Here is a 15,105-nt window from a genome sequence, read left to right as displayed (position 1 = left end):
CAGAAGACTTGGAACCCTGACAGGGCTCAAACCTAGTCCAAAAAAAGCTTAAGAGTACTGAGAAAATTGAAACAAGCAAGCAATCAAGCAAAGGTATTTCTGATTATGTGGGGATCCATTAAAGTCTAACTTTAACTGAACCAGTTAATCTCTAAGGTGCTGGCCTGTGCTGCCTTCTGCCTAACCTGAGAGGCTAAATTAAAAACCAGAGTTCCCATATGGGTAGACGAGTGATTTTCAACCTTATTTTCATTTGCAGACTCCTACAGCATTTTGAATGGAGGTTGGGATCCTGCTGAAAATTTTGAATGGAGGTGTGGGACACTGAATTGTAAGTGTGAGTATTCACATAGTTTTGATTGATTGTAGTCATTTTTCACAGACCCCTTAGACATAGCCTGTGGAGCCCCGGGGACCTGCGGACCACAGGTTGAAAATCACTGGGGTAGAGCCACAGAGAGGGTATGCTTAAGCTTATGCAGTCTTGTCTGCACTTTTCTGTAGGCTTTGGGCAGCTGAATTGTAGAATCCCATTTCAGAAAAGAGATGCCAGAGTCCATCCCAAAAAAGGTATGAGCATAGAAACAAGAGAAAGAGGCTGCCTGGAGCTTACCTAGACCCGAGCCAGCTTAACCACTCAAGGACTCAAAGACAGTAGCCTGATGAGTACCTAGAAAGTTCGAGCTCAACTAGGTCTGTGCCATGCTATTTTCAGGGTCTTTGTCTCTGAAACTCTCAAGGCAGGGTCGACAGTGTCTTGATGAACTGAATGCATGAAAATGTAACGATCTCTTTGAAAACCTAATTTGCTATTTTTTTTGCATTGCCTAATTATATTTATGCAGATTTGTAAGACAGGAATGTCCCTAATGGGGTTTGTTCTCCATACACTGTAATACATGTTTCAAGTCAGTGTTGCTTCCAGTGCAAAAACTGATACAAGTCAACAGCAAAACTGCCAGCCCCATGGGTTGTCTCAGCAATTGCTAAGTAGAGAATTTGTCTTTCTTTCAAGTATGACAAAATATCCATATATGAGCCCACATTCATGCCAGGCACTATTATATGAATTTCAATTAAACCAAACAAAAAAAAATGTTCTTGTTTGATTCAAGGAGAGGGATGTTTTTTCTTCCAAGCAGTATGTGAGATGCTGGCACCCACACTGGGAACAGATGGGGACCTTATTGACTTCTCTCAGCAAGAGGCTTCAGAAACCCAAGGCCAATTTTCTATGTCAGCAAACACTGAATTGCACTTTCAGTCACATTTTAACACATGTGCTATTCTTAAAATTTCCAGGGGATGACAAAGCTTCATTAAAATGATTTCTTTTGAGCCAGCTGTTTTAACATGTGAGAGAAAATAGGAAATTTTAATTGTTCTTAATGATTATTTTCTCCTCAGCTGGCACAGAACCCCGAGGATGAGCTGATAAAATATTTGATGAATGCTGCCAGTATTGTCTCTTTGGAAAAGAAAGACAAGTTACCAAGAATTTCTTTAAAGCCCAACATTTCTGGAACTTGCAAGATTACAGTCTTGAATACAGGGCCTTAACCTGGTCAGTTCAGCTGATTATCCCAGCTTGCCACCCTATAGCTGGTTGCCCAAGCTCATCTAGGATGTCCTGAATACTTCAGCAAGGCCTAACCCTTTGCTGAAATTCTGCCACCAGACTGGCTGGCTGGGGTCAATTTATCCTCTACTTCCCCCATATAAACCCCCACACAGGACCAGGAGGTGTCTAGGCAACAGGGCTTAATTTGATTTTAGGTTGCCTTGCAGTACCCTCTGGCTTATGCTCTGACTCTGCTCTCTGCTTGTCCTCCTAGCTTGCTCTCTGCCTCTGCTCTTTGCCTGATCTCTTGGCTTCCTGACCGGGCTTGTCCCTGGATTCTGCTTGCTTCTCCTGACCCTGGGTGGCACCTTAATTCCCAGAGTGGTTCCAGACCTGACTGCTCACAGCGCCGTGGAACAGAAACGTAAACACACTTTCAGTATTTTCTACTGTCTCAAGTTTTGCACCCAAAAAGGCAACCCCCCCATCTTGTTTAAATGGTGATAACCTAGTGAAAGCCTGTGGAAACGATAATATCTCTGTTCAGTGAGTGTGAGCTGTTTTGTTCTACCAGCCCCATATATCCTTTGCGTTTAGTAATGCTATTAGCTGTAAATGACAGAATCCCTTGACACGTGCCTTGCTCCCAAAAGCTATTCTATACTCTTTGGAAAAAAATCAGCATCACTTTTTCCCAGTGACTGGCACGAACTGCTAAAAGGACCAACAAATGTGTGTTTGCATGCTTTAATTGGCAGGATTTTTCACTACTCGGACATGTTGCCTAGTTTATGTTTTCCTCTGCAGTGCAGGAGTCCCATGCAATTCCACGGGCCTACGTTCTCTGCTCCAGTTCAAACTTGTCCTTCCTGAAGGAAAGGAAGAGACTCTGCCTTGCAAGGGGTTCCACAGAGCAGGTGGTTCTACTTCAGATTAGGTTACTGCTTTTGTGGATTTTCTGGATGATGCTGTTTAAAGGAATCATATGCTTCTTCTTTGGACCTTCTTTATCACCACACCCTGCCCAAGATAACTACTCCCCATGCATGGATCTGAAAAGTGCATAGTCCTCTTCAGCATCCAGGGAAAGTTTCTTTTTTGACTTTCTTTGAGAATTTGTGCTGAAGATAGGGAGGTAAACACAGGATCACAGAGAAGTATATCGGGAAGGGACCCCACAATATTATTTAGTCCAGTCCCTGCTCAAGGCAGGAACTTCCCTAACTAAATTGTCTCAGCTAAATGTCTGTCTAATCTGCTCTTGAAAATTCCCAATTTCAAGATGGGGATTCTACAACTTCTCTAGGTATCCTGTTCCAGTGCTTGACCACCCTCATGATCAGAAAGTTCCTCCTAGTCACCAACCTAAATTTCCTCTGCTGAAGCTTGAGGCTATTGCTCCTAGTTCTATCCCCTACAGTCACAGAGAAAAGCCCATCTCCCTCCTCTCGATAATCACCTTTCAGGTATTTGAAGACTTATCAAATCCCCCCTTGGTCTTCTCTTCTCTAGACTAAATAACCCTAGTTCTTTCAGCCTTTTCTCATTTCCTCTTGCTTTCCAGGCACCTAATCATTTTTTGTTGATCTGTCCAGGACCTTTTCCAATCTGTCATAATCCTTTTCAAGTGTGTAGCCAAAACTGGACACAGCACTCCAGGTGAACGTAAATGGAGAGGAACATGTTGGGTTAAATTCTAGTTCTAAATTTCTTTCTTTCTTATCATGTTTCTTATCTTGTTCTCACTTCCTTTTCTGTAAAGCATTTCTAAATCCTCCCTCATTCTGAAGCATCTTGCAATAATTTGCTTGAAGGACATCATGCCTCAATACACTGAACTGCCTGTTAAGCTAAAATAAGCAAGAAAAAGTTTTTCATAATGCCCTGAGATCATGGATCCTTCCAGTACAGTTTTCTGCCTCTGACACTCACTATCTGATCACTCTCCCCACAATTGTAAAAGAAGGGCAACAAAACAATCTCATATAATGATTTCAAGCAATTGTGCAACACTAAAAACAGGAGAAAAGTGTCCTCCTTGACCTTTCCAGCAATTGCCTCATAAACTGAAATATGAGATCTGATTGCCCAATTTTAGCACATGGAACAATAAATTTTTATTATCACTTATAACATGATCCAGCCATTTAAATTTAAGTTACAGTACTTAACTTTAAGATCTCCTACAACAGTGAATAAATATCACAGTTAGGCTCTATAGTGTGTAAAGATGTATTTTCTTTCTTTTCATTTGAATTTCCCTGATGGTTTCATTGAATTATGACAATTTCTCAATATTATAGTAAAATTGTTTAGAAAAAGAAAAAAAAGAAAGAAAAGAAAACCAAACCAAACCATACCAAACCCAACACCAGTATTGAGAATATCCTTTTATAGCTGACCATGGAATATTGCTTTTTGTCATTCCAGTAGCACAAAGGCAGTGAACAATCATCATATCCCAGCCTCTGAGGATTTCCCAGGTATGAGAGAGACTTTAAAGTTTCAATTTGGGCAAAGAGGGGGTACTGAAGGAGTGTGCTTCCCCAAAGAGAGGTTGCTTAGGGAGTGTTGGCAACTGGTGAAATTTAACATAGTCATAGTCCATAATGGGGTTGGACTGGGGCTGAAAAACTCCAAACTGACCCTTGAACGCTTCTCTTTTTATTTTCCCTCCTGCATTGAACAAATCTGGGTCACATAAGAGAGTTTGGCTTTACCATATATATGGTAAAAGGTGACACTCTGTTTACAAAATATCTGCTGCTCACTTTGAAATGTACCTGTAGCGTGTCCCTCCTTCCCCCATTTCTCTACACGTCCTCAGGTATCTATTCAGTATCCTCTTCCATCGGCTACAGAATCAGTCAGAAAACCCACACTTGTTATAACTATGTCAACACCTGGATACATGTGACACCCATGATACTACACTCCAATCAGAGAGAAAACTAAGTTTCATTTTAGGAGTTGAAATCCAGTCCATAACAGAAAATGGAGCTATGACAGAGGATACAGCTACTACGAGGCAGTGCTGCACAAGTGGAAGAAACAGTTTAGAGCTGAATCAGTTTGAAATGAAGCACTTTTCAAGATCCAAAATAGTTTTATTTAGGTCAAACCCAAGTAAAATGATATCTGTAATTATGGTTTTCTTGCCAGATAATTGGAAAACATTGGCAAACTTGAAACAGAACATTATTCAATTATGTGGAAACTGCATTTTCTGTCAGAAAAAAATCCTAATTAGCTCTAGCCAAAAAGTAAAATAGTATTGGCCTCCCTTCAAAAGCAAGGACTTCTCACTACCCAAATCAAAGTCAGGTGCAAGGACACGCAGATATTTGAATGATGTGAGTGAAGGGCTTTGGCTGGTTATCATTGGAGTAGAAAGGTAAGCCTGTAAGAAGAAGAGAAGCAGTGGACAGAAATAAGTGACTGATGGACACAATTTGAGAAGTACAGGTATTGTGACCATAAGGGAAAAGCTGAGAGGGACCATTTTGGGTTGTGGGTTGGCTGAAAGAGTCTTGGAGCATTTTTTCTTGTTTAATTGCTGCTGCATTCTAGGAAAATGAACGTCAGATGTCTTTTTTTGGTAAATAAACAGAACTGGATCAAAGATATTATTATTACTACTATTATTATTTAGATTTAGATTTATATACTGCTCTATCCAGAAAGGCTCAGAACAGCTCATGATAAATGACAAAAAACAACAATAAATCTAGCCTCATCAATTTTTCCTCCTAATTCATCCTGATTTTTTGGCTACCTGGACCAAAAGAGGCAACAATATTGATTACTCTCATTTTTCCCCATCAGTACTCAGAGAAGTAAGTGTTTAGAAATATCCATGTGTCTCCTGAGTATAGGTTTAATTTTTTTCTTTCAAAGGCATATAAAAGTAACTATGTCCCAAACCAGTTTCTTTGGGCAAAGCTGGTGGTTTGTGCAACAGTAAGGATGAAGGTGTGTGAAGAGGGAAAATTTTACAGCTTTCCTTCTACAGGATAGAAGGGATGGATTTCTATTCAGGAAGATTTCATAGATTTCATAGACATTCAGGCTGGAAGGGACCCCGGAGGATCATCAAGTCCAGCCCCCTGCCCCAGGGGCAGGAAGTCAGCAGGGATCATAGGATCCCAGAAAGATAAACATTGAAATATATCTTGAAGGCAAAGTAGGTGCTCGAACCACCTCTGGCGGCAGCCTATTCCATACCTTGGGGACTCAAACAGTACAGAAGTTCTTCCTTGTATCCAGCCTGAATCGGTTGCAGTGGAGTTTGTGACTGTTTGGTCTTGTCATCCCTTGGGGCTGAAGCAGAGGAACAGGCTCTAACCCTACAGATTCTTGCTTTCCCAGTTGGGGAAAAGGGTCATTTGTAGGTGATTAAGTTCATTGGTTTGAAATGTATTAAGATATTTTGGAAACAAACAAGCCAACCAACTGCTCCCCCCAATTCTCCCCCCACAGCATTGCTTGTCAGTAGCACTTCTATATGTAACTCTTGCTTATGGCTCCCAAACCAGTTAAAACTGGGATGCAATAAAGCTTTCATCTAAAGCTTAGATCTTTCATCAAACTGCAGTTCAGAAATTGAGAGTTGTGAGCTCTGGGAAGATTATCAGATGAGGGAGAGGAGATTGATGACAAGCCTAGTGCCTTATGTCCCCGCCTAGAGGGAGGAGCACAGCCAAGCATTCCCAGTAGTAGTAACTCACTCAGGGGCACAAGGGAAAAATCTCTGAACAGAGCTGTGCTCCTTTATCTGTGTGGAGATTTGAGATATACAAGAGCAGCATAAGTCCAAGCCGGGAGAGCCAGCGATAGATTGGCTAGTTTGAATGCATAGTGAAGGGGCCTCTGCAATATCAGTGAGCCGTACCAAGGTAGCCCAACTCATCCTGCGCCCCGAGCTCCAGTTGAATCAGTTTGCAGGAGGTAATGAAAATGTTACTTTGTTTTCTGCTGCACTACAGGCGACCGCGGCCAGTTATGGTAATATGGAAGAAGAGCTTAACCCTGCCCTTCTGGCATGGGCCAATTTAGAGGGGGCTGTCCGCTGCTTGTATGTTAGCACTAACTGAAATCATTTGTGCAGCAGTTTAGATTCGCACACCAGATGCAGAAGTCATGACAGCACCATTGTGGAGGAGGTTTGGCTTACAGCACCAACAGAGTGCACCTCAGCCCCATTGGCCTTAGAACTAGAGGAGGTGAATCACCCAGTAAGAAATGGGATCTGGTGATTAGAGCAGCCTTTACCAATTTTGCAGAAGCCAGGGCTTTCCAAGCCGACGAAAACCACCAAGGCCATGGCAGTGACCTCAGTGAAAGACAAACCCCCTGACCTCCCCAAATTATTAGGAAAAGCCAGGAAAAGCTGGCCCAAGACTCCACAAGCAAGAATGTGGAAAGACTTGTTGGCTGCCAGTTTCAATAAGGTGCAAATTGATGGACTGCCCACCAATGTCCTGTGAGGGCTGTGGGCTAAACACTGTAGGAAAGGGGCAAGCCTGAAAGTGGAGCCTTCTGCGCCACCAGCAGTGTCACCAGAGGGATTCTCTGCCCTAAGGGCGGAACTGTCGACATTTTCCCAGGCACATGCAGGCCCGCCAACCTTTACCTCCCCTGACCGTGTGGCCTCGGAAATCCAGCCGGCCTGGCCCCCAAAGAAAGGGGCCATTATGGGGGCGGTAGTGGGCTGGGGACCAGTATCAAAAGTTAATATTGGCCCCTTAATTTGGATACCTGTACAGATTCAATTAGGTAAAAGTGAGAAGTCAATCAATATGCTATTAGACACAGGTGCCCAGATTTGCATTTTAGATTCCACAGCTTGGAAGGGGGAGAAAGGAACCCCTTATCAAGTAATTGGAGTCGGAAGCACTAGATGACCAGGACACCTGGTCCGAGCAACCTTCGTGCTACCTAATGGCTCTAAGGTAACGGTGGCAGCAGTAATACGTAAAGGGACACCAAGCTTACTGGGACTTAATGTACCAAGAGGACAGCGGTTTGCCCTTGAGCGAGAGATTTCACAGTTTGGGTGCACAGTGCCTCACCAGAAACCTGAAGAAATGGCTATAACGGCTGTAACTTGATGTAGCATGACCCCATTAACCCTGCCTCCCATGAGAGGAGTACACTGGCCTCAGTATCAAACTAAGCCTGAGGCCACACAACCTATCCAGGGTATTATAAGCCAGCAATTAGAAGACAGAAGTATTATCTGAACCCACTCTCTGTATAACAATCCAGTGTGGCTAGTGCATAAACCAAATGAAGGGTAGTGGCTGACTATTGACTTTCGAGCTTTAAATGCTAATACTAACCCCTTGACAGCTGCCATCCCATCACTATCAGCCTTGACAGAAAGCATCCAGTGTTATGGGCCTGTGTAGATGGGATCTGTTGGTATCAAAGACATGATTTTTGCTATTCCCATCCATAAGAGTCACTAGCCAGTATTTGCTTTCACATGGATAGGGCAGCAATATAACTACACTGTGTTGCCCCAAGGGTGGATACACAGCCCCACCCTGGCTCACAGGGTTTTAGCTACTGTAGTTCATGAGGTCCAAGAAAAGTACCCCGGTGTATGCATGTAGCAGTATATAAATGACGTCATAGTAGGCAGTCAAGACAAAGAGGCTGCCACTAAGGCTTATGATCATTAAAAGAGAAAGTGCATACCTTCAGATTCACGCTGTCTGATCGGAAAGTCCAAGAAGTAGGGCCCCAGTGTGAATTTCTAGAGATAGAATGGCAGAATGGGGGGCCCACAATACCAACTGAAGGGCTGCGGAGTATAGTAAAGGCCCCAACCCCCACTGATGTAAAAGAGCAGGCCCAATTAAGAGCACTCAACACAATTCAAAAAGGATGTGGAGAAGCTTGAGAGAGTCCAGAGAAGAGCCATGTGCATAATCAGAGGTCAGGAAAACAGACCTTACGACAACAGGCTGAGAGCCATGGGGCTCTTTAGCCTGGAAAAGTGCAGGCTCGGGGTGATCTGATGTCCACCTATAAGTTTATCAGGGGTGATCACCAGTATCTGGGGGAACATCTGTTCACCAGAGTGCCCCAAGGGATGATGAGGTCAAACGGTTATAAACTACTGCAAGACCATTTGAGGCTAGACATAAGGAAGAATTTCTTTACTGTCCAAGCCTCCAAGGTCTGGAACAGCCTGCCATCGGAGGTGGTTCAAGCACCTGCATTAAACACCTTCAAGAGTCAATTGGGTGCTTATCTTGCTGGGATCCTATGACCTCAGCTGACTTCCTGCCCTTCGGGCAGGTGCCTGGACTCGATGATCTTCTGAGGTCCCTTCCAGCCCTAACGTCTATGAAATCTATGAATTTTTGGCATATGCATGTTCCTAAGTTTAGTGTATTAACTCATCCCTTGTGTAACCTATATAGAAAGAGGACTAAATGAGAATAAAGTCCTAAGCATGAATATGCCATACGGGCCTTTAAAGAACCAGTAACTGTCCATGCCTCCCTAGCAGCATGATGTCCAGAAAGAGAGCTTTGGCTCCATATAGATGTCTCAGAAGGGGGACCACATTGGAGCCTGTGGCAGAAGGAGTCCTCAGGGGCAAAAGGAAAACCCCTTAGATTTTAAAGCCAAGGTTAGAAAGAGGCAGAAGCAAGGTATACTCCCTTAAAACAAATGTTGTGTGCAGCAGCGATGGCCCTAAGGAGGGAATTACCCACAGTCATCACTACTCCAATACCTATCCTCGGAATGGCTCTGTCAGACTGCCAGCTGTCACCTAGAGGAAAAGTCCAAGACACAATGGTCGAAAAGTAAATTTATTACATCTTAAGCCTGGTCCAACAAGTAACTCCAAAGAGATACCCTGCATTAGTTAAAAGGGTCACAGGAGGTACAATGAATGTTTATCCTGACAAAACAAGCTGCAGTGAGCCTTCACCCATCAAAAAAGCACCTCCTTTCTCGCCTGAGATGGAGGCCTCAGACAAGTTAAAGTCTGGTTTACAGATTCGTCTGCTCAAAGTCATGCCTGGAGGGGAGTCGCCTTGAAGATTTGAGATGGCAAACAAGTAGTAGTACAAGGCCTACTTGTAGTATGCTGAGCTCAGTGCAGTTCTTGCCGTGGTGAAATAGGAATTGTTAAATAGTCCACGTCCTGTAAAGTTCATTGACATTTATAGCATCTCTTGAATAGTAGTGAAGGGATGCATAAATGACTACCTCTATGGAACAAAAAAAACTTTAAAAAACAAGGACAGGACATTTCAAGTCATGAGCAATGGAAGACCTTGTGGAAGTTAGCCCAAGATGAGCTCCCTCTACACATCTGACATGTAAGTGCAGCACGTGGTAATAAGGTGAAGGAAGGCCCAGAAGCAAAGTAGAATAGGCGAGCTGATCAGCTGACCAAGAAAGAAGGCGTTGAAACCTTGTATGTTGAAGAAGAAAATGAAACAGCTAGTCCATCAGTGCCCGACTCCTCTTCCCACTGCACACCTAGAGAATGAGCCACAGAATGTCTACATAGACAACACAGGCACCCCAGGCGTGATAGAACTGCTTGCTTAGCCACGTCTTGGGTCATTCATGTAACTAAGAAAAAGGCACAAGAAATAGTTAATGCTTGTATCACCTGCTGAAAAGAAAAGATGCGACTAAAACTTTTCCTGACTATCCTCTTGTCATTACATGGGGAAAAGGTAACATGGCAAGTATGGCAATGTGATTTCATAGGCCCCCTCCCTTGAACTTCCTGGAAGCGACAGTATGTGTTTGTAGCCAAAAAAGTTATCATGGGAATAATGTTCACCCATGCCTCAGTGAGAGCTTCTACCCAGGACACTTGTGCAGCACTAGAAACTTTGTTAGCCATTGTTCTGGGACACAAAGATACTCACCGGCAACTCCTAAGCCTACAAATGGAGAGCAAGAGGCAAAGCCTGCATGGCTCGTTAGCCACTTGTTTATCCAGCTGCAGCCGGGCCGATGACGTAAGCGCAGAGTGCCGGCCAGCTCAAATAAAAATGGCGGCACACACTGCGGGGCCAGCAGAGGGGGTGAGGAGGCTGCACCCAATGTCCATGCAACTAAGACAGGCAGGAACATTGGGGAAAGAGGAGAGAAACACCAAGGACGGGTGTGAGAAGAAGGAAGAAAGACGCTCGGACAGCGTGGCTGGTGCGGCTGCCAGGAAGCGCCTGAATCGTCCCTCAGGTACTGTGGGGGATATCCCAGAAGAGGTCAGTCTCAGGAGTGAGAGACTGTGGGGAATCCCGGAGAGAGGTGCCACCGAGGGAAACTCCGTCGCAGGACTGAGAGGTGCCTGGGAATAGGCAGGGACTGAGTGCCTAGGCTTAAGGCAGTCAGTGCTCCAGTGAGGTGCGGGAGGCAGTTAAAGGGGCAGTACGTCCAAGTTTTGTGTTGGAGTTTTTTTTGGTTTTCTTTTGGATTTGCCTTCTCCCCGAACCCCAGGGGATACCGGAGGGCATAAAATCCTCACCGTAGGCCTAGTCAACGGGAGGAAAGAGCCCGCATAGGATCTGGTCAAGAGGCCAGAGGACAGAACAACGAACAGCTCGGCATCACTGTACAGGAAGCGTGAGGCTGGGGTGTAGGGGTGGTGGAGCCCCAAGACTGACCGCCGGGAGGAACCCCAGGGCGGACGAGCGCACACGATGAATGACCCCAGACACTGAAACCATCAAGTTGTGGCAGATGGGAATGGGGTCAAGGAGTCATGCGGAAACCATCAGCTTGGACGAAGGCGCAAACACCAGAGGGGTGGGACATCAATCACCCGGAGAAGAGCGGCACGAGAACAACTAGTCGAGTCCCGGCGGCGACAGCCATATATCCACCACCCATAGAACTACAGAGCGATAATGGCCCTCACTTCCGCAATCATCTTGTGTATGACTAGACCACAAAACATAGCATGTTATGGACATATCACATCCTATACCATCCAAAATCGAATGGACTGGTAGAGCAAGCCAATGGCATCATCAGATGCAATTTGCAGTTGGCCGCTGGCCCAGCTCTTAAAGACTGGGATTTGCACCTAGATTGAGCTATCAGTTGGGCCTATAACAGACCCCATCCAGGAGGTAGCCCTATCCAACAGGCCTTTCAATTAGGTGGTTCCCGTGAGCTGGCAGTAGAGCGACCTAGGGGTGGTGACCCGGGAAAGCTCCAGGCAGGAGATTGGGTGGTAGTGAAGCATCCTCATGGAGATAAATGAGAGGGGACACTATTAGTAAAAGGTATGCATAATACATGGTGGGTATTTAAGTCAGATTAATCTAACAGGAGCCAAGCTCCTTGTTGTCTTGTTCCTACAGTTTGGATCTGTCCACAAATGCAGCCATATCTGTTCCTAATTGAGCCTGCTATTGAAAACAAGGCCTGCTCTTTCACCTGTCTGAATCAGCTAGCACCATTAAGTGGTAGACTGTTATAACTGTATTCTTCTTACTAATGCCTTATTGCGTTTCCTGAGTAGGGAATGTCTGCTATCCTTCTTATTACCCAGATATTAATGAACTTGCTCCTGAAGTTCTAAAAGAGTAGCCTGACCCTAAAGAGCATTCCCTGGAAACGTGCTCAGATGACCTTCACATGGTCCAGCTGCAGTATCAATATTAGAAGAAACCCATCACTGTGGAGCAAGTAAAATCTTGGTCTCTAAACAGAAGAAACAAAATAGTTAACTGGCAAGGTGGCACCAGTTATTATCTTGGGTACATTCCCTAACTGAAGATTAAAATGGCTAACTGTGGGAGGGGAGGTAATTGTTGTAGCTCTGCCTATTTATGGGTATGTTGTTACATACTTCCTGAGGGAAACCCCATTGAGCTCAATGCCCCTGAGTCTGTGCCTCCAATAGTGCCTTCAGCATCTGTTCAGTCTCTCAAACCACTGCGTTTATTGGAAAATCTATCCCCTCCCATTCCTATGGCTGACAACACTCTCCAGCAATAGTGTGAAGCCCACCAGGTGGGAGGGCGCGCTAAAGGTTGAAACAAAGTTATTACATGGTTTGTAAATCATACCTACACAGAGGCATAGTAGAATGGTACCCACTTTAATACAACTAAAAAGAGGCTGTATCTGCAAGTCTCCACCACTTATCCTCAACCTTTTATACCAGTGAGATTCCTAATGAAAATTAGTACTATAATTCTGCCAGGGCTGTGCCGTTTCACCAACCCAGTACAACATTGTCCCCATGAGCAACAGTGAAAACTCTTTTGCTCTCTAGGAGGTGAAGCATAGTTATGGGCTCCCAAGGAAGGAAGAATAAACGTGATCTGTGAGAGAATGTGGTGTTCACTATTGTCTCTGGCCATTCCCCCTCGGGAGGCCCTGACACCACCCATGTATAACTCTACATCCTGGTGGCGGTCACAAGTTAAAATCCAACCCTCCTAAATGCTTCATTGTTCACTGCTCAGGTATTGTTCAGGCCAGAACAATGGTATGTCCGAGCTATCTTTCCAAACTGTTCAGCAGGAGCCCGTGTAGCTGAAGGGTTACTTAGGTGAAAATAGCCAACCATTTTCCATTCCACAAATACATTTAGGTCCTGGAAACAAAGAGGTGCTCCAGGTTGTCTTTAAGACGGACTTAACTCGGCTATAAATGTATAGAACTTAGATAAATCCTAGAAAAATACTTAAGGAGTAGTCAATCTCTGACAGGCAGTAGGGCTGCTCACTAGGGGAAGTATGCTCAAGCCAGGCAGAACTGTGAAGCACACTAATGAATTGCTAACTAATGTAAGATGAAAGACAGCCCATCTTGCCCAGGCCAATGCTTTAAGAGAAGACAAAAATCAAACCTAGAATACTGCTTGTGCGCAAGTTCAGTTATCACTAAACATGCATTTTCCCCAAGTAATAAACAACATTAAAATAAGGAATGCCCCCCAGCTTAGAGCGTCATAGAATGCCTGCAACATTTAAAAAAAGATACCCCATCAAAGTATCTAGATTACCACTTGGGAAGGCTGTGATAAAGGAAAGTGTTCATTCCTAGTGCAGGGGATAAAAGATAAAAACTAGACCACTGCTTATTTGCTTAGCACAGGGCTAAGAAAAAGATGCCTTTGAAACTAAAACTTGCATTGCCCCATATGAGAAATAGTTACCTCAGTAAGTAGCACAATCCCCCTTAGTTCAAATCAGTAACACCTTAATTAGATTAAAGACCCTATAGAAAAGATAGCCTCTCAGCCCACCCAACGTGACCTGTGTACACGAGCTACCTAATGTGTCATATGTAACAATAGGGCAGCGTGTTTGTTGGGAATGACCAGGTTGCTTACTGTATAAAAATGGTACCACCTGGGCTTTGTGCAATTCGTGTTGCTTAAAAACTAAAAGGGGAGCCGTTGCTCTGCTGCAATTAAGTAACCATACTATTGCCCTAAAATGGCCAGAAATTTCTTCTGAGACCATAACTCTCAACTTTACGATACCCACCTCATGGGTATCAAATATAGACATGCCACAGTTAAAAGACTAAAATAAGATAAAAGATAAGCTGCAAAGCCTTAGGGCAAAGCTCAGCAAGGAACTCAGCCCTCCTTGCTTGGGAGGGTGGGCGGATCATCAGTTTGGCTGTTAACGTGCCTGTGCCATGTAAATGGTATGATGTGATTTGCACTGTTCACATGTCACCAGGTATCACCTCAACTACATGGCTGACCATCTTAAGTGTCATAGTGCCTGTATTGCCCAATGGCAACATCTAAATAGTGTTTTAACCATTGTTGTCGTAAATCTGTCCATGCAAGTTACATTTAAAAATCCCGCCCCATTCCCTAATGTAGCGCATGTAGCTTTAGCATCTCAACTGTACCTATCACAGTGCTTCAGCAAGCAAAGGGTACAGTGTGACAGCTAAAAATTATGTCTGTGTAATAAAGGTGCTTGCTGAACGCTCTGTGAGGATTAGACCAGGTGTTTTTTGTTGTTTGTTTATGTATGAAGCTGCATGTTGCCACTAAAAGTTTAATTAAAGTAAAAAATTAGTAAGGCCTTTTATGTAGTAAGGCCTTGTAAGATTAGTAAAGCCTTGTATGTAGTAAGGCCTTATAAAATTAATAAAGTCTTAAAAGTAGTAAAGTCTTGTATGTAGTAACGCAGTTAAAATTAACCTTATAAAAAAATGCAAAAGCTTGTACTGCTATTAATCAGTCATAAAAAAGTTCATAATATAAAAATGTAAGTAGCTGTAAGTCAACAGCATAGCTCAAAAATTATAAATTAACTAGCACATCCAAAAATTAGCAAAAAAAGATGCAGCATTATAAAAAAAATAGCTACTGACCTAGGTTCAGTAGGCCAATAGATCTCAAAAAGCCCAAAAACTAAGTACAAGAATCCTTCCCAGTACCCCTCAAACAGTGCAGATTGGGGACACCTGACTTCACTAAGCTTTATAAAAAGAACTTGTCATATATCAGGCATCAAAAGAGACTGCCAATAAGTTACCAGTGTGAATTATTATTGCCTGTCATTGTTATCTTT

General features: G+C 43.8%; 1 protein-coding gene across 1 annotated transcript in view; it reads left to right on the top strand.

Annotated features, from left to right (window-relative positions):
• The window catches only part of LOC149874470 (organic solute transporter subunit alpha-like), an 88,515-nt gene that overhangs the window by 32,370 nt on the left and 41,040 nt on the right, over positions 1–15,105 (top strand). Inside the window, exons 2-3 of the mRNA XM_090062131.1 lie at positions 260–337; positions 3,992–4,044. The gene's annotated coding sequence lies outside the window, so the exon portion shown is untranslated. The remainder of the gene's footprint in view (positions 1–259; positions 338–3,991; positions 4,045–15,105) is intronic.

Source organism: Crocodylus siamensis, chromosome 1, assembly GCF_052110815.1.
Source record: "Crocodylus siamensis isolate JL-2025a chromosome 1, ASM5211081v1, whole genome shotgun sequence".
In the NCBI taxonomy this organism is placed as follows: Eukaryota; Metazoa; Chordata; order Crocodylia; family Crocodylidae; genus Crocodylus; species Crocodylus siamensis.
Note: the sequence above shows the minus strand (reverse complement) of the source record. Positions and strands in the feature narration are given on the sequence as shown.